Source organism: Schistocerca serialis, chromosome 1 (assembly GCF_023864345.2).
Source record: "Schistocerca serialis cubense isolate TAMUIC-IGC-003099 chromosome 1, iqSchSeri2.2, whole genome shotgun sequence".
NCBI classification, from domain to species: Eukaryota; Metazoa; Arthropoda; class Insecta; order Orthoptera; family Acrididae; genus Schistocerca; species Schistocerca serialis.
The window spans coordinates 374609534-374632347 of record NC_064638.1 but is presented as its reverse complement, the minus strand read 5'-3'; the positions used below and the strand labels follow the sequence as shown (position 1 = coordinate 374632347).

Here is a 22814-nt window from a genome sequence, read left to right as displayed (position 1 = left end):
GGGGTCTTCGATCGGTTAGTCTGACTCCCCCCTCCTGTTCATGTTGGCCGGATCAACTCTAAATAGCGGCACACACTTGAATTTTATATTATAATAAGTTTTCTCGGAGCCGACATTTTATCAGTGACACAACTTGCCACCAGATCTTTCCTTAACCTTTGGGGAGTATAATCATCCGTCTCCTCTGTTGAAATGGCTGCGTCATTGGTAAACTGGAAAACATGGTGGATTCACGTTAGTCTTCCTATCCTGGAGATGGAAATCGCCTCATCGTGGTATAGGGTCATTCCTAATTTGATTCTGTGGAACGAATGCCTCCACCGTAGTGGTCTTCGTCCGACTGGTTTTTGTGACACATGTCATCAACATGATACATTACCACACAGGCTTGTCTCTTGCTGACGAGAACACAGGCAGTGGATCTGCGAAGAACTGGCTTTCCTTACCCGATCAGCTGAAGCTGCTTTCTCAGTTGAACTTTTTCTCCGTCCGGACGTTTCCGTTTTCTCTTGGACGAAGATTAATACGATCGTATGGCTCCTCGGGCACGACGTCCACGGTGTAGTCGGCCGTGACAACGGTCCCGACGCAGTGCTTTTCGCCAACATTTGGTGAACGCGCATTGGAATTGGCAGAGGCTTCCAAGTTATCATGCTTTATTTGCAAATATTTTGCACCTTGTCTTTAATCGTCAAGATATTGTATATTTTTCCCGCTTTTCTGGAGCCTTCTCTATTTGCATTCTTCCTAGAGAAAAAAAATTCTTTTGAGTCTCGGAACTGTGGAATTTTTCTCTACCAAGATTTAAAAAAAAAAAAAAAAAAAAAAAAAAAAAAAAAAAAAAAAAAAAAGAAAGAAACCACTAGGTCACACCCTTCCTTCATGGTGTGGGGGTTCATCAATTAAAACTCGCGGTCAAATTTGATGTTTCTGCAGGACATAGTAAGCAGTGTCTGCTACATTGCACAGCTTGTTATCTCCATGCTACTGCCACGTTTTCCACAGGAAGGTGATGTGCTTTTTCAGCAGGACAATGCACGTCCACATACGGCTGCCGCGACGCAACGTGCTCCTCGTAATGAACAACCACCTTCCTGGACAGCGAGATCTCAAAATGTCTCTCAGTCGAACAAGTATGGAACACGGCGAACCCTGAACTTACTCGTTCTTCAGCTCCTACAAAAAATCATTGCCTATTTTCAACAAAAAGTGCAAGATGCTTGGGACAGTCTACCGCAGGATGCCGTTCGTCACCTTTATGATCGTTCACGTACGAAAATAAATGCCTGCGTTTGCCACCAGAGAGGTTGTACATTGTGTACTGATACGACTGTTTGGACACCCTTTACTATGAGATGCATGTTTCATTTGGTCTGACTTTGTTACCATATACTCCTACACTGGCGAAATACTTGTCACGTCTCTTATCAATAAAATGACCTTGTCCTCGAGAGTTTTGCATCGTTTTTCCGGCAGTGCTTTTTAATTTATTCCTGGGATAACGTTCTCCACTGTCGCAGACAAATAACAAAATGTAGATCTGAACTGCATCTTGTGTGACCTGTACGACTGTGTGTATCACTGTAGCGAGTGGCGTCTACGGAGTGATGAACCATGGACTGTTATCAAATTTGACTAGCGTTAATTAATGCAAGGAACACTGATTTTGTTCTGCTCAAAAATATTAGAGCTTTATAGCACTGCCTGAAATTTGCCGGGGGAGAGGTGGGGCGGAAGTGGAAACTACAGTAAACATGTTATACGTCGCATAAAAGTTGTATTTCTCAAGAACGGACGATCCGATGCACGTCAAAAGACGGTCTCTTTCTCATACGTACGGGAGATAGGAAGAAAATTATCAGCATGGTGGTTAAATACTATTTTTGTGTGGTCACAAATGTACTTTTTTAGGACTTACAAGCGACTTATGTAAGTAAATATACACTTCCAATGTTTTCTAGAGTGTGGGTTCATTCCACAAGGGCCATTTTGTTTAATTTTTATTGAGGCTACCCCATTTAGATGAATCCTAGGCGGTTGCGTAAGAAACTCTGGTCGATTTACATTACTGGCCATTAAAATTGTTACACCACGAAGATGACGTGCTACAGACGCGAAATTTAACCGACAAGAAGAAGATGCTGTGATATGCAAATGATTAGCTTTTCAGGGCATTCACATAAGGTTGGCGCCGGGGCGACACCTACAACGTGCTGACATGAGGAAAGTTTCCAACCGATTTCTCATACACAAACAGCAGTTGACCGGCGTTGCCTGGTGAAACGTTGTTGTGATGCCTCGTGTAAGGAGGAGAAATGCGTACCATCACGTTTTCAACTTTGATAAAGGTCGGATTGCAGCCTATCACGATTGCGGTTTATCGTATCGCGACATTGCTGCTCGCGTTGATCGAGATCCAATGACTGTTAGCAGAATATGGAATCAGTGGGTTCAGGAGGGTCATACGAAACGCCGTGCTGGATCCCAACGGCCTCGTATCACCAGCAGTCGAGATGACAGGTATCTTATCCGCATGGCTGTAACGGATCGTGCAGCCACGTCTCGATCCCTGAGTCTACAGATGGAGACGTTTGCAAGACAACAACCATCTGCACGAACAGTTCGACGACGTTTGCAGCAGCATGGACTATCACCCTGTAGACCATGGCTGCGGTTACCCTTGACGCTGCATCACAGACAGGAGCGCCTGCGATGGTGTACTGAACGACGAACCTGGGTGCACGAATGGCAAAACGTCATTTTTTCGGATGAACCCAAGTTCTGTTTGCAGCATCGTGATGGTCGCTTCCGTGTTTGGCGACATCGCGGTGAATGCACGTTGGAAGCGTGTATTCATCAACGCCATACTGGCGTATCACCGGGTGTGACGGTATGGGGTGTCACTGGTTACACGTCTCGGTCATCTCTTGTTCGCATTGACGGCACTTTGAATGGTGGACGTTATATTTCAGATGTGTTACAATCCGTGTCTCTACCCTTCCTTCGATCCCTGCGAAACCCTACATTTCAGCAGGATAATGCACGACCGCATGTTGCAGGTCCTGTACGGGCCTTTCTAGATACAGAAAATGCTCGACTGCTGCCCTGGCCGGCACATTCTCCAGATCTCTCACCAATTGAAAACGTCTGGTCAATGGTGGCCGAGCAACTGGCTCGTCGCAATACGCCAGTCACTACTCTTGATGAACTGTGGCATCGTGTTGAAGCTGCATGGGCAGCTATACCTGTACACGCCATCCAAACTCTGTTTGACTCAATGTCCAGGCGTATCAAGGCCGTTATTACGGCTAGAGGTGGTTGTTCTGGATACTAATTTCTCAGAATCTATGCACCCAAATTGCATGAAAATGTAATCACATGTCAGTTCTAGTATAATATATTTGTCCAATGAATAACCACCCTACTGCTTCGTTTCTGATGACGAATAGACGTTGATTTCCAGCCTACCATCCTAAAGATCTTCGACGTCGAATTAGGACTGCTTTGGCTCGTGCTGGAGAGTGTACACGTTCATTATCTACGTGTCAGGATTTGTACCAATGAGAGAGCTTCGTGATCTTGCCCATTGTTTTTGAAGGAGAATTTTATTTTTGAGCCAGTAACTAAGAGTAAATACCACTTCCTCACTTACATTTTCCTGTTTATATTTTTATTCATTTATGTCCCATCCTTTTCTTGTAACCAGTCAAGCTGTCAAGCTGGGACTGGACATTGTCAGCAGCCGTAGGCTAATATATTCCCAGAAAAAAGAGCTGCAGCCCAGCCGAATTGTGATGAGGTACTGCCAGCAGCACTGCGTCTCCATTATTAAGGAATGTCATAATTTTTCCTTATCTCCTCCATTACTTAAAAGGGAAAAATTTTTATGGGCCCGTAGATGATAATATATTTTCTGGAAGAAGCAGTTTGTGATATACAGGGTGAGTCAGCTGCTACTTTTTGTAGTAAATTTGATGTATATACATTTTGTACTTGGATATGTTTTTGCTGGAGGCCACAGTTTTCGAATTATTCAATAAAAAACGCACTTGAAGGTAATTTTTGCGCGTTTTTCTTGAATAATTCGAAAGCTACGGCCTCTAATGGAAAAATATCCTAGTAGAAAATTTAACTACAGTGCAGACTCGATTATCCGGACCTCAGTTATAGTGATTATCCGGACGCCAGCCGCAAGCAAATATCTTTGTAATCTAGCCCGTGTCTGCACGGACATGTTGCGCTCCACATTGCTTATAGATACAGTAGACGTTACTGATTTCTTAAAAAAAATAAAAAAGAAGGGGGAGAAACTTGTAAGTTAACCGATACGTTGGTACCTCTGGTACTTCTGTTATAAGTGACATTAAGAAAATTATCGATTCAGTTCTGAAGTACATTTCCAAACTTCATAGTGAATGTGGGCGTAAATATCGAAAAATGATGAAAAAATTGAAAAATGAACTTTTGGAAGAAGTTTTGTAATGTTGGTTTTTATAAAAACGATCAACTGGGCAACCGATATCTGGTCCCTTACTCTCCGAAAAGGCATTACTGTTAAGTAAAAAAAATAGGGTGCATTACAGTTAAATTAAAAACTGGAGATGAATCGTTTGTGGAAAGTAACAGATGGTTATAGATTTAAATCTCGTCATGGAATTAGCGAATTCGAAATACATGGTCAAACACTGTCAGCTGATGAAGGTGCAGCGAATACTTTTAAAGATGGTTTTAAAAAACATTTGACGAAAATGACTAGTACTTTAATCTCGTTCACAGCGCTGATGAAACCGGATTAAACTGGAGTTCATTACCGTCGAAATCTTCACACTTCCTCGGCGAGAAAGCTCACCTCAAGATATAAAACTTGTAACGAGCTAATAACAATATTAGTTTGCGTAAACGGTACCCAGATTAATAAAATGCTCTTGCTCCTCATCGGAAAATGCATAGACCCCAGATGCTTCAAAAGCTTTATGGTTTACTTAACTCATAAAAACTAAAAATGTGCATGGATGAAGAGCCAAATATTCATTTACTGGCATGACAACACTTTTACCCCAAAGTAAAAAAACTTTTCAAAACGAATTTGGTAGAGCCCTACTTCCGCTGGATAATGCGTCAGGCCATCCTTTGACTGAATTATTAGAGAGAGAGAAAATGGAATGTTTATTGTGAAATTTTTACCTCCTAATGGGACATCATTGATACAATAAATTCATCGAAGTGTTATTCAAACATTAACACTATTTTAAGAAAAAAAACTTTTACCTGTTTTGTTATCTGTTGATGAAGGAAGGTTGAAGTCGTTTCGTAATTTTTCAAGCGAATGAATTCGAAGCAGTTTACTACACGGTTGTAGGTTTGTGGGATTCGACTGAAAGGAAGACTTAGAACAAAGCTTGGACCAGAAAACCAAAATGTGAGCACCAAAATTCAATAACCAATACGGATGATTCTGTTTTCGAGAATATAAATGAGCTAATGACAAACAAACAAATATGTCAGGAATATGATGCCGATGATATGAAAGAATGGCTCAGTTGTAACAGCAATGATTAACATTTTCAGATCATGTCGGATGACGAAATTGTTGAAAACATATTGCAGGAAACGAACATCAGGAATTGCATGAAAATGTAACAGAAGGAAATGTAGATGCAGATAATGATGCAGTACCACTTCATACGGAAACATTTCAACCGTCGTAAATGCTTTCAAATTGTTCGAAAAACAAGCAGAGTGTGATACACTGAGTTTACTACAGTTAAAATGAATTCGTGATGCTGCAACAACGAAGAAAAAAAATTGTTTATGTTAAATGATAATTACCAAATATTTTAAACAAAATTGAACTAGTGTGACTGCTCTGTGTCACTTTTGTTAGGTATTTCATGATTTAGACTACAGTATTTCAGTAATTTGAAGAGAATATGCGAATATGTACTAATCTGTCTCTAACTCTTAATAAGTAAACACTTATTCTTGTTAATTTTATAAGATAAATTTATTTTTGGGGTTTTCAGCAAGCATCAAACATTATATACTAACCCTAGAAAGATAGGCGTATTACAAGATACCTGAACGATAATAATATGCAGAAGAGGTAAGTTATCTTTCTAGAGATAATAGCACAAAAATCGCTTTTCTCCATACATTCAATTATCCAATTGACTTACTTTAACAAATAGTGCAGTCAATCGAATCTTCACTGTACAGTAAATGTCTTACAAAAAGGTTCTGTTTATTTCTTCTGTAGGACCAACAATTTGCACGTAGTGAATGAGAGAATATGATAATCTTGCGCACGGTACTTATTTGAAGGCGTCGCGGATTGCATAAAACACATCATTAGGGGCAACTGTATCACCATATGCAGGGTGGTCCATTGATAGTGACCGGGCCAAACATCTCACGAAATAAGCATCAAACGAAAAAGCTACAAAGAACGAAACTCGTCTAGCTTGAAGGGGGAAACCAGATGGCGCTATGGTTGGCCCGCTAGATGACGCTGACATAGGTCAAACGGATATCAACTCCGTTTTCTTAAATAGGAACCCCCATTTTTTATTACATATTCGTGTAGTACGTAAAGAAATATGAATGTTTTAGTTGGACCACTTTTTTCGCTTTGTGATGGATGACGCTGTAATAGCCACAAACGTATAAGTACGTGGTATCACGTAACATTCCGCCAGTGCGGACGGTATTTGCATCGTGATACATTTCCCGTGTTAAAATGGACCGTTCACCAATTGCGGAAAAGGTCGATATCGTGTTGATGTATGGCTATTGTGATCAAAATGCCCAACGGGCGTGTGCTATGTATGCTGCTCGGTATCCTGGACGACATCATCCAAGTGTCCGGACCGTTCGCCGGATAGTTACGTTATTTAAGGCAACTGGAAGTGTTCAGCCACATGTGAAACGTCAACCACGACCTGCAACAAATGATGATACCCAGGAAGGTGTTTTAGCTGCTGACGCGGGTAATCCGCACATCAGTAGCATACAAATTGCGCGATAATCGGGAATCTCAAAAACGTCGGTGTTGAGAATGCTACATCAACATCGATTGCACCCGTACTATATTTCTATGCACCAGGAATTGCATGGCGAAGACTTTGAACGTCGTGTACAGTCCTGTCACTGGGCACAAGAGAAATTACGGGACGATGACAGATTTTTTTGCACGTGTTCTATTTAGCGACGAAGCGTCATTCATCAACAGCGGTAACGTAAACCGGCATAATATGCACTATCGACCAACGGAAAATCCACGCTGGCTGCGACAAGTGGAACATCAGCGACCTTGGCGGGTTCATGTACGGTGCGGCATTATGGGAGGAAGGATAATTGGCGCCCACTTTAGCGATGGCAATCTAAATGGTGCAATGTATGCTGATTTCCTACGTAATGTTCTACCGATGGTACTACAAGGTGTTTCACTGCATGACAGAATGGCGATGTACTTCCAACATGATGGATGTCCGGCACATATCATGCGTGCGGTTGAAGCGGTATTGAATAGCATATTTCATGACAGGTGGATTGGTCGTCGAAGCACCCGAACGTTCACCGGATCTGACGTCCCTGGATTGCTTTCTGTGGGGAAAGTTGAAGGATATTTGCTATTGTGATCTACCGACAACGCCTGACAACATGCGTCAGCGCATTGTCAATGCATATGCAAACTTAACGGAAGGCGAACTACTCGCTGTTTAGAGGAATGTCGTTACACGTATTGCCAAATTCATTGAGGTTGAGGTTGACGGACATCATTTTAGCATTTATTGCATTAATGTGGTATTTACAGGTAATCACGCTGTAACAGCATGCGTTCTCAGAAATGATAAGTTCATAAAGGTACATGTATCACAACGGAACAACCGAAATAAAATGTTCAAGCGTGTGGTGTCACCGCCAGACACCACACTTGCTAGGTGGTAGCCTTTAAATCGGCCGTGGCCCGTTAGTATACGTCGAACCCGCGTGTCGCCAGTATCAGTGATTGCAGACCGAGCGCCGCCACACGGCAGGTCTAGAGAGACTTCCCAGTACTCGCTCCAGTTGTACAACCGACTTTGCTAGCGATGGTTCACTGACAAAATAAGCTCTTATTTGCCGAGACGATAGTTAGCATAGCCTTCAGCTACGTAATTTGCTACGACCTAGCAAGGCGCCATTACCAGTTACTATTGATACTGAATCATGTACTGTCAAGAGCGACGCTCATCATTAATGGATTAAAGTTAAGTACTCCACCAGCTACGTCCGTTTTTCTAAATTCTAATTTCCTTGACCTTTTCCAGACCTCACGCCAGCCTGCGTGAGCTAAAACGCGTGCCTTTCGGCTTCCTCTAGTAAACCGGTGTTGGCTCTCCTGCCAACCCACAACAAAGCGTACCTACGTTCTGTATTTTAATTTAAAAAACCTACCTGTTACCAACTGTTCGTTTAAAATTGTGAGACATATGTTTGTGACTATTTATGTTTGTGACTATTACAGCGCTATCTGTCACAAAGCGAAAAAAGTGGTCCAACAAAAAATTTATATTTTTTTACGTACTACACGAATATGTAATAAAAATGTGGGTTCCTATTTTTAAAAAAAACCAGTTGATATCCGTTTGACCTATGGCAGCGCCATCTAGAGGGCCAACCTATAGCATCATCGGGTTTCCCCCTTCAAGCTAGACAAATTTCCGTCTTTGTATTTTTTTCGTTTGACGCTTATTTCGTGAGATATTTGGCCTGGTCACGATCAATGGAGCACCCTGTATATAGTGAGTGAGTGAGTGAGTGAGTGTGTGTGTGTGTGTGTGTGTGTGTGTGTGTATTCTCAGCGACGGCTGTCTCTCCGTTTCGCGCGAATTTATGTTGTTCCACAACGGTATTTTTCGGGTAGTGTCTCAGAATTTGTATTGCAGCTGACGCATCATTAGGGGCAGCTGCATGTGTGTGTGTGTGTGTGTGTGTGTGTGTGTGTGTGTGTGTCCTCAGCAACGGCTGTCTCTCCGGATCGCAGGAAATATCGTTGTTTCATTACGTTACTTTTCGGGGTAGCGTCTCTGAGAAATTGTATCACTGCTACCGCTTTCTTCTTCTGTCTGACGGAATGAGATAGTCGTCTTTCGTTTTCTGAACGTCATACAAGTAGTTCTACACTCCTTCCCCCCTCTTCACCCACCACCGACCCCCTTACCTCTACCAATAGCTGCAAAGTGTGTTGCCCTGAAACACTTAACAGCGCACACATCCCTTAGTAGCTACAACTGTCTCCTGAATTCTGTCGCTGGCTGTCGTCACAGCCACAGTCACGGGCAGCCCGACGGCCGACGCACTCATGCGCTTCTGTACTGCCGAGGTCCCCGTAGCGGAGAGCCCTAAGCTGAAAGCCGTCCCGTGTCCCTCTGTCTGTGCCGCCCCATAAACTGCCAGTCCTTCCCGCCAGTAGTTCTTCCACTAAATTAAGGGCGACGGCGGCGGTGGCGGCGGCGCTTTCCTGCTGTTAACTCCGCTGTCACCCGCTGGGCCGTGAGCGATGTGGCGACGTCTTGAATATTGCGGTCGCCGCCAGCAGCGGAATGCCGCGGCGTTACTCACTGGCCAGACACGATGACGCCGCGATGCTGGGGCTGCTGGCTGATGCGTCCGCCGCAGTGAAGCGCCATCACATTCTTCCAGCAATGCGCAAATTGAGTCGCGCTCCGTCGCTTCTGTGCTGTCGCTCATTACTCTGCTCTCGACCATTCCAGTGGAGCAGAGGAACGTTTAATGCTGCAATTACGGAGGCGGGGCATGAGCATCGAAGCACTGCGCTGTCAGGAAATAGATTTTTAGGTCTTTGCAGCACTGCACCTTTATATACATGGCCACTGCTGGTTGGCGATACAAAATTTTACTATTTTATCCGTAGGTAGGGCTCAATTCAGTTGGTATCTGACGTTTAACATACGGCCGGCCGCTGTGGCCGAGCGATTCGAGGCGCTTCAGTCTGGAACCGCGCTGCTGCTACGGTCGCAGGTTCGAATCCTGCCTCGGGCATGGATGGTGTGATGTCCTTAGGTTAGTTAGGATTAAGTAGTTCTAAGTTCTAAGGGACTGATGGCCTTAGAAGTTAACTCCCATAGTGCCCAGAGCCATTTGAACCATTTTGAACCTATCCTCTCTCTCTCTTCTGTATTTAACAGTGGAATTCCCATGTTACTCTTAATGTTAGTACCATTTGAACCACTTTTTATCAGACGAAGTTGCCACATTGTGTGCCGAAGTACTCCCTGTACAGCACACAGCCCTCCGTGGCCACAGAAAATCGCTTTAACCTCCTACAAAAATTGTATAAAAAACCTGAAATCCGCCTATGGTATAGATCTCTCTACTGTTTCTACACCTCACGAATAAAGCTAAAAACTAAATTGCGTCCGAACAGGTTTTAAAAGGCCCAGCGGTACCGATCGGCTGCCGTGTCATCCTCAGCCCACAGCCGTCACCGGATGCGCATATGAAGGGGCATGTGGTCAGCACACCGCTCTCCCGGCCGTATGTCAGTTTACGAGACCGAAGCCGCTACTTCTCAATCAAGTAGCTCCTCAGTTTGCCTCACAAAGGCTGAGTGCTCCCCGCTTGCCAACAGCGCTAGGCAGACCGGAGGGCCATCAACCCAAGTGCTAGCCAAGCCCGACAGCGCTTAACTTCGGTGATCTGACGGGAACCGGTGTTACCACTGCGGTAAGGCCGTTGGCACACAACACGAACACCTATTCTAAATTGGTCCGGAGTTATTCTGTTTCTTGAAATGGACGACAGTTTCGTATCTGGAAAACGGGCAGGTTCAGCTCACTACGTAGGGGAAGTAGCAACACTGTTGGAGCCAGCAATGGCGGTAAGCTCCCACTGGTGTGCTCTACCTGGTCAGAAGTATCCGGATACCTACACTCCTGGAAATGGAAAAAAGAACACATTGACACCGGTGTGTCAGACCCACCATACTTGCTCCGGACACTGCGAGAGGGCTGTACAAGCAATGATCACACGCACGGCACAGCGGACACACCAGGAACCGCGGTGTTGGCCGTCGAATGGCGCTAGCTGCGCAGCATTTGTGCACCGCCGCCGTCAGTGTCAGCCAGTTTGCCGTGGCATACGGAGCTCCATCGCAGTCTTTAACACTGGTAGCATGCCGCGACAGCGTGGACGTGAACCGTATGTGCAGTTGACGGACTTTGAGCGAGGGCATATAGTGGGCATGCGGGAGGCCGGGTGGACGTACCGCCGAATTGCTCAACACGTGGGGCGTGAGGTCTCCACAGTACATCGATGTTGTCGCCAGTGGTCGGCGGAAGGTGCACGTGCCCGTCGACCTGGGACCGGACCGCAGCGACGCACGGATGCACGCCAAGACCGTAGGATCCTACGTAGTGCCGTAGGGGACCGCACCGCCACTTCCCAGCAAATTAGGGACACTGTTGCTCCTGGGGTATCGGCGAGGACCATTCGCAACCGTCTCCATGAAGCTGGGCTACGGTTCCGCACACCGTTAGGCCGTCTTCCGCTCACGCCCCAACATCGTGCAGCCCGCCTCCAGTGGTGTCGCGACAGGCGTCAATGAAGGGACGAATGGAGACGTGTCGTCTTCAGCGATGAGAGTCGCTTCTGCCTTGGTGCCAATGATGGTCGTATGCGTGTTTGGCGCCGTGCAGGTGAGCGCCACAATCAGGACTGCATACGACCGAGGCACACAGGACCAACACCCGGCATCATGGTGTGGGGAGCGATCTCCTACACTGGCCGTACACCACTGGTGATCGTCGAGGGGACACTGAATAGTGCACGGTACATCCAAACCGTCATCGAACCCGTCGTTCTACCATTCCTAGACCGGCAAGGGAACTTGCTGTTCCAACAGGACAATGCACGTCCGCATGTATCCCGTGCCACCCAACGTGCTCTAGAAGGTGTAAGTCAACTACCCTGGCCAGCAAGATCTCCGGATCTGTCCCCCATTGAGCATGTTTGGGACTGGATGAAGCGTCGTCTCACGCGGTCTGCACGTCCAGCACGAACGCTGGTCCAACTGAGGCGCCAGGTGGAAATGGCATGGCAAGCCGTTCCACAGGACTACATCCAGCATCTCTACGATCGTCTCCATGGGAGAATAGCAGCCTGCATTGCTGCGAAAGGTGGATATACACTGTACTAGTGCCGACATTGTGCATGCTCTGTTGCCTGTGTCTATGTGCCTGTGGTTCTGTCAGTGTGATCATGTGATGTATCTGACCCCAGGAATGTGTCAATAAAGTTTCCCCTTCCTGGGACAATGAATTCACGGTGTTCTTATTTCAATTTCCAGGAGTGTATTAGTGGACATTAATAAGGAGTCCGTCCACCTTTCGCCTGTCCTAGGCCCTGAACTCTGATGGAGACGCTTTCAATCAGGTGTCCGAATGTCTGTGGAGAAATGGCAGCCCATTCTTCCTCAAGAGCTTAAAGCAGAGAAGGTAGTGATGTTAGACGCTGCGGTCTGGAGTGGAGTGGACTTTCTAACCCATCCCAAAGGCGTCCCACTCGTTTCAGGACGGGACTCTGGGCAGGCAAGTCCATTTCAGGAATGTTGCTGTCGACAAACTATCGCCCAACAGATGCTGTTTTATGAGAGGAGGCATCGTCATGCTGATACAACAGTAATCTCTCCCAACCGTTCGTATGCCATACGCAGTACACAATACTGTGAAATGTATTCATATCCTTCCGTTTCTCGCGTTTTCTTAAGTACACCAGGGGCTCACACTCTAACCACGAAAAACGACTCAATTACGCGACACGAGCTTCCGTACATCACTCCTGGCATTAAATGTGACGTCAGGTACCGTTCTTCAGGCAGTCGCCAAATCAAATCCTTCCACTGGATTGGCACGGGGTATAGCGTGGTTCATCTCCCCAAATCACTCGTTTGCAGTCATCCACTGTCCAGTGGTCTCGCTGTTTACACCACGTCAAGTATCGCTTAGCATCGACTACAGAAACATATGGCTTATGAGGAGGTGCTCGAGCATTGTGTGCCACTCTTTTTAACTCCTCACGCATAGTCACTGTGCTAGCTGAACTGCTGGTCACACTTTGGGTCCCATGACTGATTCGTCTCGCTGATTTCATGCGATTTTTTGATCACCCTTCGCAGTGCTCTCTGTCAGTAAATACATGAGGTGTATCTGGTTCTGGTTTACCTGATGAAATTCACTGACTGGACCATGTTCGAAGTCATTGAGCTCTCCTAACCGACCAATTCAGCTGTTGCTGCGTCTCTACTGGCAACATACCAGGTGCAGAACTATGAAACCGGAATTTGGCTGCAATAATTATGCGTCTGTTGTTTGAAACTGATAAACAGTATTTTATTCAAAATAATCTCCATTGCTATTTATACATTTGTCCCGGCTGTCCCGCAGGCTATGTAGGCCACACCAAAAAACAGCTCTTCTCTTCTTTTGAAGCGAACCAGTCAGGGAGCCATTTTCGTACATTTCTCATACCAACTGAAGTGTTGTTCAGCGAGGGCGTGTGTCAGTGATGCAAATAGATGATGACAGGACGGAGCCAAGTCTGGAGAACAAGTCGCACACCTAAATATTTCCCTACTGAATGCCTCGATCGTTTTCCAGACCCGTTTTCATGTGTGTGATGAGGCGTTATCATGGAGCAATAGGACTGTGTTGCCTTTTTCCAAATGGTTCAAATGGCTCTGAGCACTATGGGACTTAACATCTGAGGTCATCAGTCCCCTAGAACTTAGAACTAATTAAATCTAACTAATCTAAGGACATCACACACATCCATGTCCGAGGCAGGATTCGAACCTGGCACCGTAGCAGCAGCGCGGTTCCGGACTGAAGCGCCTAGAAGGCTCAGCCACAACGGCCAGCTGACTCTCAGAGACCGCCGACAGTTGAAGAGGGCTGTAATGTGTAATAGGAGGACATCTATCCAGACCATCACACAGGCATTCCAAACTGCATCGGAATCCACTGCAAGTACTATGACAGTTCGGCGGGAGGTGAGAAAATTTGGATTTCATAGTCATGCGGCTGCTCATAAGCCACACATCACGCCGGTAAATGCCAAACGACGCCTCGCTTGGTGTAAGGAGCGTAAACATTGGACAATTGAACAGTGGAAAACGTTGTGTGGAGTGACGAATCACGGTACACAATGTGGCGATCCGATGACAGGCGTGGGTATGGCGAATACACGGTGGACGTCATCTGCCAACGTGTGTAGTGCCAACAGTAAAATTCGTAGGCGGTGGTGTTATGGTGTGGTCGTGTTTTTCATGGAGGGGGCTTGCACCCCTTGTTGGTTTGCTTGGCACTATCACAGCACAGCCTTACATTGATGTTTTAAGTACCCTCTTATTTCCCATTGTTGAAGAGCAATTCGGGGACGGCGATTGCATCTTTCAAGACGATTGGGCACCTGTTAATAATGCACGGCCTGTGACGGAGTGGTTACACGGCAATAACACCCCTGTATTGGACTGGCCTGCACAGGGTCCTGACCTGAATCCTATAGAACACCGTTGGGATGTTTTGGAACGCCAACGTGCCAGGCCTCACCGACCGACATCGATACCTCTCCTCAGTGCAACACTCCGTGAAGAATGGGCTGCCATTCCCCAATAAACCTTTCAGCACCTGACTGGACATACGCCTGCGGTGTGGAAGCTGTCTTCAAGGCTAAGGGTGGGCCAACACCATACTGAATTCCAGCATTACTGATGGTTGGTGTCACGAACTTGTAAGTCATTTTCAGCCAGGTGTCCGAATACTTTCGATGACATAGTGTATTTTGAGCTCGAGTACACACGAGCCAGTCACATTAATCTGACCACCGCCTATTTTCGACATTGAAATGCAATAACCACTCACAGACTACAGATGGCAGCATTAGCAGTGGAGGGCATATAAAGCGTGTCGGGGGGAGCGGGACGCGCAAAACAGTGCAGTCGTGGTCGTAACGCGGAAACGGAGCGATTTACCTGACTTCGAAAAGGGCATGACCATTGCCTTTCCGGCCAAGAGCGGATTAATTTCCGAAACGGCTAAGTCAGTAGACTGCTCGCGTACCGCTTTGATTAAAGAATACACGGCAAAATGGCGCTATCCAGAACCGGTGCTGAAGCAACAGTGTTGCACCACCGGCCGTGGATGGCAGGGGAGAATGACGGGCTGTGGAGATGCGTACGAGCAAATAGAATTGATGCTTCTAAGCAACTGAGAGCCCAGATGAACCGACGGGTTACCAACACTGTCTCAACGACCTTTCAGCGAACGTTGCTGCGTGCGGGCCTCCGCAGCAGGCGCCTCGTAAATAAAGAAATATTTACGCAAATCTGACTTTGCAAACTTTTTTCCAAGTAAGACAGGTTGCTCCTTCTGATTTCTCAACATGAGATTATTCTGTCAAATTGAAGACGATTTTCTCAATAAAATTGTGTTCAGTGATAAGGCGACCTTCCATACTTGCGGTAAAGTGAATTCGAATAATGTTCGGATACAGGGTGAGCTGAAACCACGTCTTGATATCGAACAGGCACAGGGCTGGGCTAAGATAAATGTTTCTTACGCTGTAAACTGTAACCAGATTTACCGTCCTTTCTTCTTTGCCTAGTCAACCCTAACTGACATATCGTACCTAACGTCTCATTTACAACGGGATAGGTACAAAGAATTTATTTTCTAGTAAGGTGGTGCACCATCAGATTATCATCGTCAAGTTGTCACGTACCTCCATAGGGTTGTGCCCACTTGGATTGGACATGGTGGAACAATATCCCGGCCACCACCATCATCTGATTTAACTCCAGTGAACTACTGTGTATGGAATTACATTAAAGACATAGTATTTGTTCCTCCTCTTCTGGGAAACGTCGACGAACTACGACAACGAGTAACATAAGCAGTTGCCACCATACATAAAACTTGCTTCATGGCATCTGGCATCAAACTGCTTACAGGTGGGACATTTGTCGTTTTGCAAAACGTAGCCACACTGAACACTTGTAAATAAAATATGAAGACATACTGCATTCAGTACTGAATCAAACATTTCTGTAAGTTATTTACTTTTTCATAATTGAAGGCTACTTTTGTATACCTATTTTTTAAACACCCTGTATTGCTCAATATTGATCGAGCGTGAATATTTTTAAAGCTCTGCCGCCTCCTTCAATATACTGCGCACATCGCCAACACAGCTCTCAGACGGTCGATATTACTGCGCAGTACTCAGTTACTGCTCAATAAATATTAAGCGACTGAGCGCCCTTTTAGCATGACAGGACATGGGTAGCTTAACTTTGTGAAGTCGTTACGTAGCTTTGTGGAGTGGTTTTGGGGCTCTCGAAATCGGGAGTCAGCCGGCAATCCTTTGTGGCACAGCTGGAGACAGTAACCTAAAAGGCCGTTTTTGAAGTCATTTGTTTGTCTTTTTGAATGAACAAGCAAGTTATTTTTCCAGTACGGAAAACCTACAACAGTCGAAAGTGCTTGCCTTTGAGTGGGCGTGAAAGTGCCCGGCAGGCAGTGCCTTCACGTGAAGCCGCGGAGCCAGTAAGCCAGCTGGAACGACGCGCACTTGGTGAGGTGGAGCAGAAGCCAATAAATTATACTTGTTGCGTGTGGAAAATTGGAAGTGATGTTTCTGTGTGCCTTTTTCCCTTATTGGCGTCGAAGTACGTTGAAGAGCCAAAGTATCCGGCCGTGGTAGCCGATCGGTTCTAGGCGCTTCAGTCCGGGACCACGCGGCTGCTGCCTCCGGCATGGATGTGTGTGATGTCCTTACGTTAGTTAGGTTTACGTAGTTCTAAGTCTCAGCTGTTAAGTCCCACAGTCTTTAGAGCCATTTGAACCATTTGAAGAGCCGAAGTAACTTGAACATCTGCCTAAAATCGTGTAGGGCCCCGGGGAGCACACAGAAGTGCCGCAACACTACGTGCCATGGACTCGACTAATGTCTGAAGTTGTGCTGGAGGGAACGGACACTATGAGTCCTGCGGGCCGCCCATAAATGCGGAAGAGTACAACGGGGTGGAAATCTCTTCTGAACAGCAGATCTGATCTCAGATACTCTCAATAATGTTCATGTCTGGGGAGTTTGGTGGCCAGCCGGTTTAAACTCAGAAGAGTGTTCTTAGAGCCACTCTGTAGCAATTCTGGAAATGTACGGTGTCGTATTGTCCTGCTGGAATTGCCCCAGTTCGTCGGAATGCACAATGGACATGAATAGATGAAGGTGATCAGACAGGATCCTTGCGTACGCGTCACCTGTCAGAGTCGTAACTAGACGTATCAGGGATCCCATATCTTTCCAACTGCACACGCTCCATACCATTACAGAGCCTCCACTAGCTTGAATAGCCCCCTGCTGACATGAACAGTCCATGGATTCATGAGGTTGTCTCTATACCCGTACACGTCCATCCACTCAATACAATTTGAAACAATAGTCTTTCGACCAGGCAACACGTTTCCAGTCATCAACTGCCCATTGCCGGTGTTGACGGGTCCAGGGGAGGCGTAAAGCTTTGTGTCGTGCAGTCATCAAGGGCACACGAGTGGGCTTTGGCTCCGAAAGCTCATACCGATGGTCTTTTGTTGAATGGTTCACACGCTGACACTTGTTGATGACCCAGCATTAAAATCTGCAGCAGTCCCCGAGCAGAGAAAATCCCGTTTTTAGCAAGCCTAATACAGAAAAACATACGATTATCAGTGATACGATGCATAACTTCAACCAAGCACCAGACAGAGGGTGTAATGAAGATATTTAGTATACAATGGCCTTAAGACCCCCGAAAACAATTAACTTTTGTAACTTCAGACCAGAGAGAGTCAATAACAAAAAGGTGGAACTCCCAGAATTTCTTAAGTAAAACGCAATGTGGATATATTGTTTCTAACGGAGGCGCATCTTGGACCACCGCAACCTTTTCGTATCCCAAATATGACAGTGTATGAAACCGACAGTGTGGCACTGCGATATTCTTCCAGAACACACACACCTATTCGCTTGAAAAGTTGCCTCCCGTGAACACGTTAAAGGCAACAGTTATCCACAACATATGGGAAGTTAACAATGGTTACAGCCTATTCTCGACCAAATGATCCACTGGACGAGAACGATCTTCTTGCAGTCTTCGATAGATTTGACAAGGTTATACCATGCGGGGACTTGGTCGCCAAGTACTTCGCGTGGGGCTCGAAGCATAATAATCCGAAAGGAGCCAGATTATAAGAACTGGAAAAGCGGCTCCAGTCAATCACAAATGGACCAGAAGAAGCCACACATGTTCCACGTAATAGCAACCACCAAATGGATGTTATAGTCACTACAATTCTAGAAAACTTGAGATTTAATCCGCATAGCAAGGCCGTAAACGGTGGCTTCGTCTCAGAGACCCATATGACAAAAGGGATCTGCAACGCCTCACAAGAGAACTACAGAGACGAGCCCTGGAGTGGAGAAAGAAGAAGTGGGAGTAACGGATGGAGACCGTTCTCCTACATCTACATCTACATTGATACTCCGCAAGCCACCCAACGGTGTGTGGCGGAGGGCACTTTACGTGCCACTGTCATTACCTCCCTTTCCTGTTCCAGTCGCGTATGGTTCGCGGGAAGAACGACTGTCTGAAAGCCTCCGTGCGCGCTCTAATCTCTCTAATTTTACATTCGTGATCTCCTCGGGAGGTATAAGTAGGGGGAAGCAATATATTCGATACCTCATCCAGAAACGCACCCTCTCGAAACCTGGCGAGCAAGCTACACCGCGATGCAGAGCGCCTCTCTTGCAGAGTCTGCCACTTGAGTTTATTAAACATCTCCGTAACGCTATCACGGTTACCAAATAACCCTGTGACGAAACGCGCCGCTCTTCTTTGGATCTTCTCTATCTCCTCCGTCAGACCGATCTGGTACGGATCCCACACTGATGAGCAATACTCAAGTATAGGTCGAACGAGTGTTTTGTAAGCCACCTCCTTTGTTGATGGACTACATTTTCTAAGCACTCTCCCAATGAATCTCAACCTGGTACCCGCCTTACCAACAATTAATTTTATATGATCATTCCACTTCAAATCGTTCCGCACGCATACCCCCAGATATTTTACAGAAGTAACTGCTACCAGTGTTTGTTCCGCTGTCATATAATCATACAATAAAGGATCCTTCTTTCTACGTATTCGCAATACATTACATTTGTCTATGTTAAGGGTCAGTTGCCACTCCCTGCACCAAGTGCCTATCCGCTGCAGATCTTCCTGCATTTCGCTACAATTTTCTAATGCTGCAACTTCTCTGTATACTACAGCATCATCCGCGAAAAGCCGCATGGACCTTCCGACACTATCTACTAGGTCATTTATATATATTGTGAAAAGCAATGGTCCCATAACACTCCCCTGTGGCACGCCAGAGGTTACTTTAACGTCTGTAGACGTCTCTCCATTGATAACAACATGCTGTGTTCTGTTTGCTAAAAACTCTTCAATCCAGCCACACAGCTGGTCTGATATTCCGTAGGCTCTTACTTTGTTTATCGGCGACAGTGCGGAACTGTATCGAATGCCTTCCGGAAGTCAAGAAAAATAGCATCTACCTGGGAGCCTGTATCTAATATTTTCTGGGTCTCATGAACAAATAAGGCGAGTTGGGTCTCACACGATCGCTGTTTCCGGAATCCATGTTGATTCCTACATAGTAGATTCTGGGTTTCCAGAAATGACATGATACGCGAGCACAAAACATGTTCTAAAATTCTACAAGAGATCGACGTAAGAGATATAGGTCTATAGTTTTGCGCATCTGCTCGACGACCCTTCTTGAAGACTGGGACTATCTGTGCTCTTTTCCAATCATTTGGAACCCTCCGTTCCTCTAGAGACTTGCGGTACACGGCTGTTAGAAGGGGGGCAAGTTCTTTCGCGTACTCTGTGTAGAATCGAATTGGTATCCCGTCAGGTCCAGTGGACTTTCCTCTACTGAGTGATTCCAGTTGCTTTTCTATTCCTTGGACACTTATTTCGATGTCAGCCATTTTTTCGTTTGTGCGAGGATTTAGAGAAGGAACTGCAGTGCGGTCTTCCTCTGTGAAACAGCTTTGGAAAAAGATGTTTAGTATTTCAGCTTTACGCGTGTCATCCTCTGTTTCAATGCCATCATCATCCCGTAGTGTCTGGATATGCTGTTTCGAGCGACTTACTGATTTAACGTAAGACCAGAACTTCCTAGGATTTTCTGTCAAGTCGGTACATAGAATTTTGCTTTCGAATTCAATGAACGCTTCACGCATAGCCCTCCTTACGCTAACTTTGACATCGTTTAGCTTCTGTTTGTCTGAGAGGTTCTGGCTGCGTTTAAACTTGGAGTGGAGCTCTCTTTGCTTTCGCAGTAGTTTCCTAACTTTGTTGTTGTACCACGGTGGGTTTTTCCCGTCCCTCTCAGTTTTACTCGGCACGAACCTGTCTAAAACGCATTTTACGATTGCCTTGAACTTTTTCCATAAACACTCAACATTGTCAGTGTCGGAACAGAAATTTTCGTTTTGATCTGTTAGGTAGTCTGAAATCTGCCTTCTATTACTCTTGCTAAACAGATAAACCTTCCTCCCTTTTTTTATATTCCTATTAACTTCCATATTCAGGGCAACTGGAAGGAAGCTAACGAGGTCACTAACGCAACCAAAGCCGGCGAAGACGGCCTTATTGGGCCCTACAGGCTTAGCATTCGACACCTGCACAAAGCGATGTTTTTTTCACGACGTATGAAGGGCAAAATACGTTAAGTTCGTTGGTTTAAAAGAGGGGGGGGGGGGGGCAAACTGCGATGTCATCGGTCCCTTGTTCCTAGTAAAATAATTACACAACGGAAAGATGGAAAGAAAGGAGACGTACAGCACAATAACCAGAGAAAGAAAGAACCAGAAGAACGACAGAAGAACAACCAACACTTCTATGGACAAAAACAGGAAAAGAAAACCATAGAGAGAAGCAAAAGCACTATTAGTCCGCAAGATTTCGGCCTAGGGGAGGACGAAGTTCGCAGAATAACTCAAGACAAACAACAAATTAGACTAGCACCCCGAACTGTAAAACCGGACATCACTACACCTGTAAAAGTGCGCAGAACAATGAGAAATTTAGGCATTAATTCGGCCCCCAGTCCTGATGAGATTTCCAGTGAGCAGTTAAAACACTTAAAAAGGAATCCCATCGTGTTATTGACGAGATCTTCAATAGCTGCTTTCTCAGAAACTACTTTCCCACATCTTTGGAATTATCCCGAGTATTTAAAATAATGGAAACAATCATTCAACCACAGGCCGGTTACCTAAATGACCACTGTGCCAAAAAATATGTGAACGAATAATTCTACACAGACTAAGACAGCCACTGGCAGAAAATGGCATAATACGACCAGAGAAGTTTGCAATTAAGACGCACATGTCCTCAAAACTACAACTACTGAAGGTGCCTGAATTTACTGCATATAACATGAACCGTGCCTACTATACAACATGGGTCTTTCTTGACCCTAGAAGGCGTACGATAAAGTGTTGAAAGATAAACCTTTAACAAAAATCAACGCCATCGGCGAAATACAAGACTACCTGCTAAAAATAATTGACTGCTTTCTCACAGAATGAAGGTTCTTTGTAAGAACTGATAACCATCGGTCTAGTACAAAATCAGCCTGCAGAGACAGTTGACGACCACGGAACAGTAGGCGAAGAACAACATGATTAAGCTAAACGCAGACTAAACTCGTGCCATACTGTTCACCCGGAAAAAGACCTGATCTGCGAAATCGGTTGTCCCTGATCCGCGAGAGCGGTTGTCACTTTAAAACACAGAGATCTAGTGGACCAACTACGTCAGATACCTGGAAACTGCCCCTGGCATCAGATTCATCTTTAAGAGACATACCGCCGGCCGGTGTGGCCGAGCGGCTCTTGGCGCTTCAGTCTGGAACCGCGCGACCGCTACGGTCGCAGGTTCGAATCCTGCCTCGGGCATGGATGTGTGTGATGTCATTAGGTTAGTTAGGTTTAACTAGTTCTAAGCTCTAAGGGACTGATGACCTCAGATGTTAAGTCCCATAGTGCTCAGAGCCATTTTTTTAATAGTCATACCCAAATACAGGAGAAGATGATCCGATTAATATACGCCATATATCCATTGCTATCAAGCACAGACATGAACTTCACCACCAAACTTAGATTTTATAAGGCACTTAAGGTACTTGCAATGAGATATGCCAGTTCGTATCGGAGCACAGCATCCCAGTCGAATATTAAAATTTTACAAACAATTCACAAAAGGTGTTCACGACGACTAGTACTGATAGCGCTCCGTTGGGCAAGGACAAGAACTAAACATCGTTACAATCAGCGAGATGGTCAAAATTCACACCAAGAAACTGCTAGAGAAGACTGAAAATCTGAGACCGACAACGCGACACATAGACTAGACATGAACCGTTAACGCAGATAGATGGCACCATGTGAAAATGTCACGTTGAATCATTGAGGACCCCTTATGGGCAATAAAGTGAAACCAGTACCTGAACTTGGCAATAGGGCTAGAGCCCAAATGTTCTGCTAAAGTAGACTAATGTTAAAATGGTCATAACACCTTACAGAAAGAAATTCAGCCTTCATAGAAGGCAGCGCTTTTGAATGAGGTAAGAAAAGAGTGACAGAGCTGAGAATTAACCTAGGGCCACGAATAAATCTTCTCGATTCAACGTGCAGAACAGTGC

The 22814-nt window shown here is 45.6% G+C and overlaps 1 protein-coding gene and 1 pseudogene across 1 annotated transcript in view; both read right to left on the bottom strand.

Moving 5' to 3' along the window:
* Positions 1-22814, bottom strand: part of LOC126470838 (transient receptor potential cation channel protein painless-like) — a 146999-nt gene that overhangs the window by 53744 nt on the left and 70441 nt on the right. The window lies entirely within an intron of this gene.
* On the bottom strand, positions 10625-10742 carry LOC126428563 (5S ribosomal RNA; annotated as a pseudogene).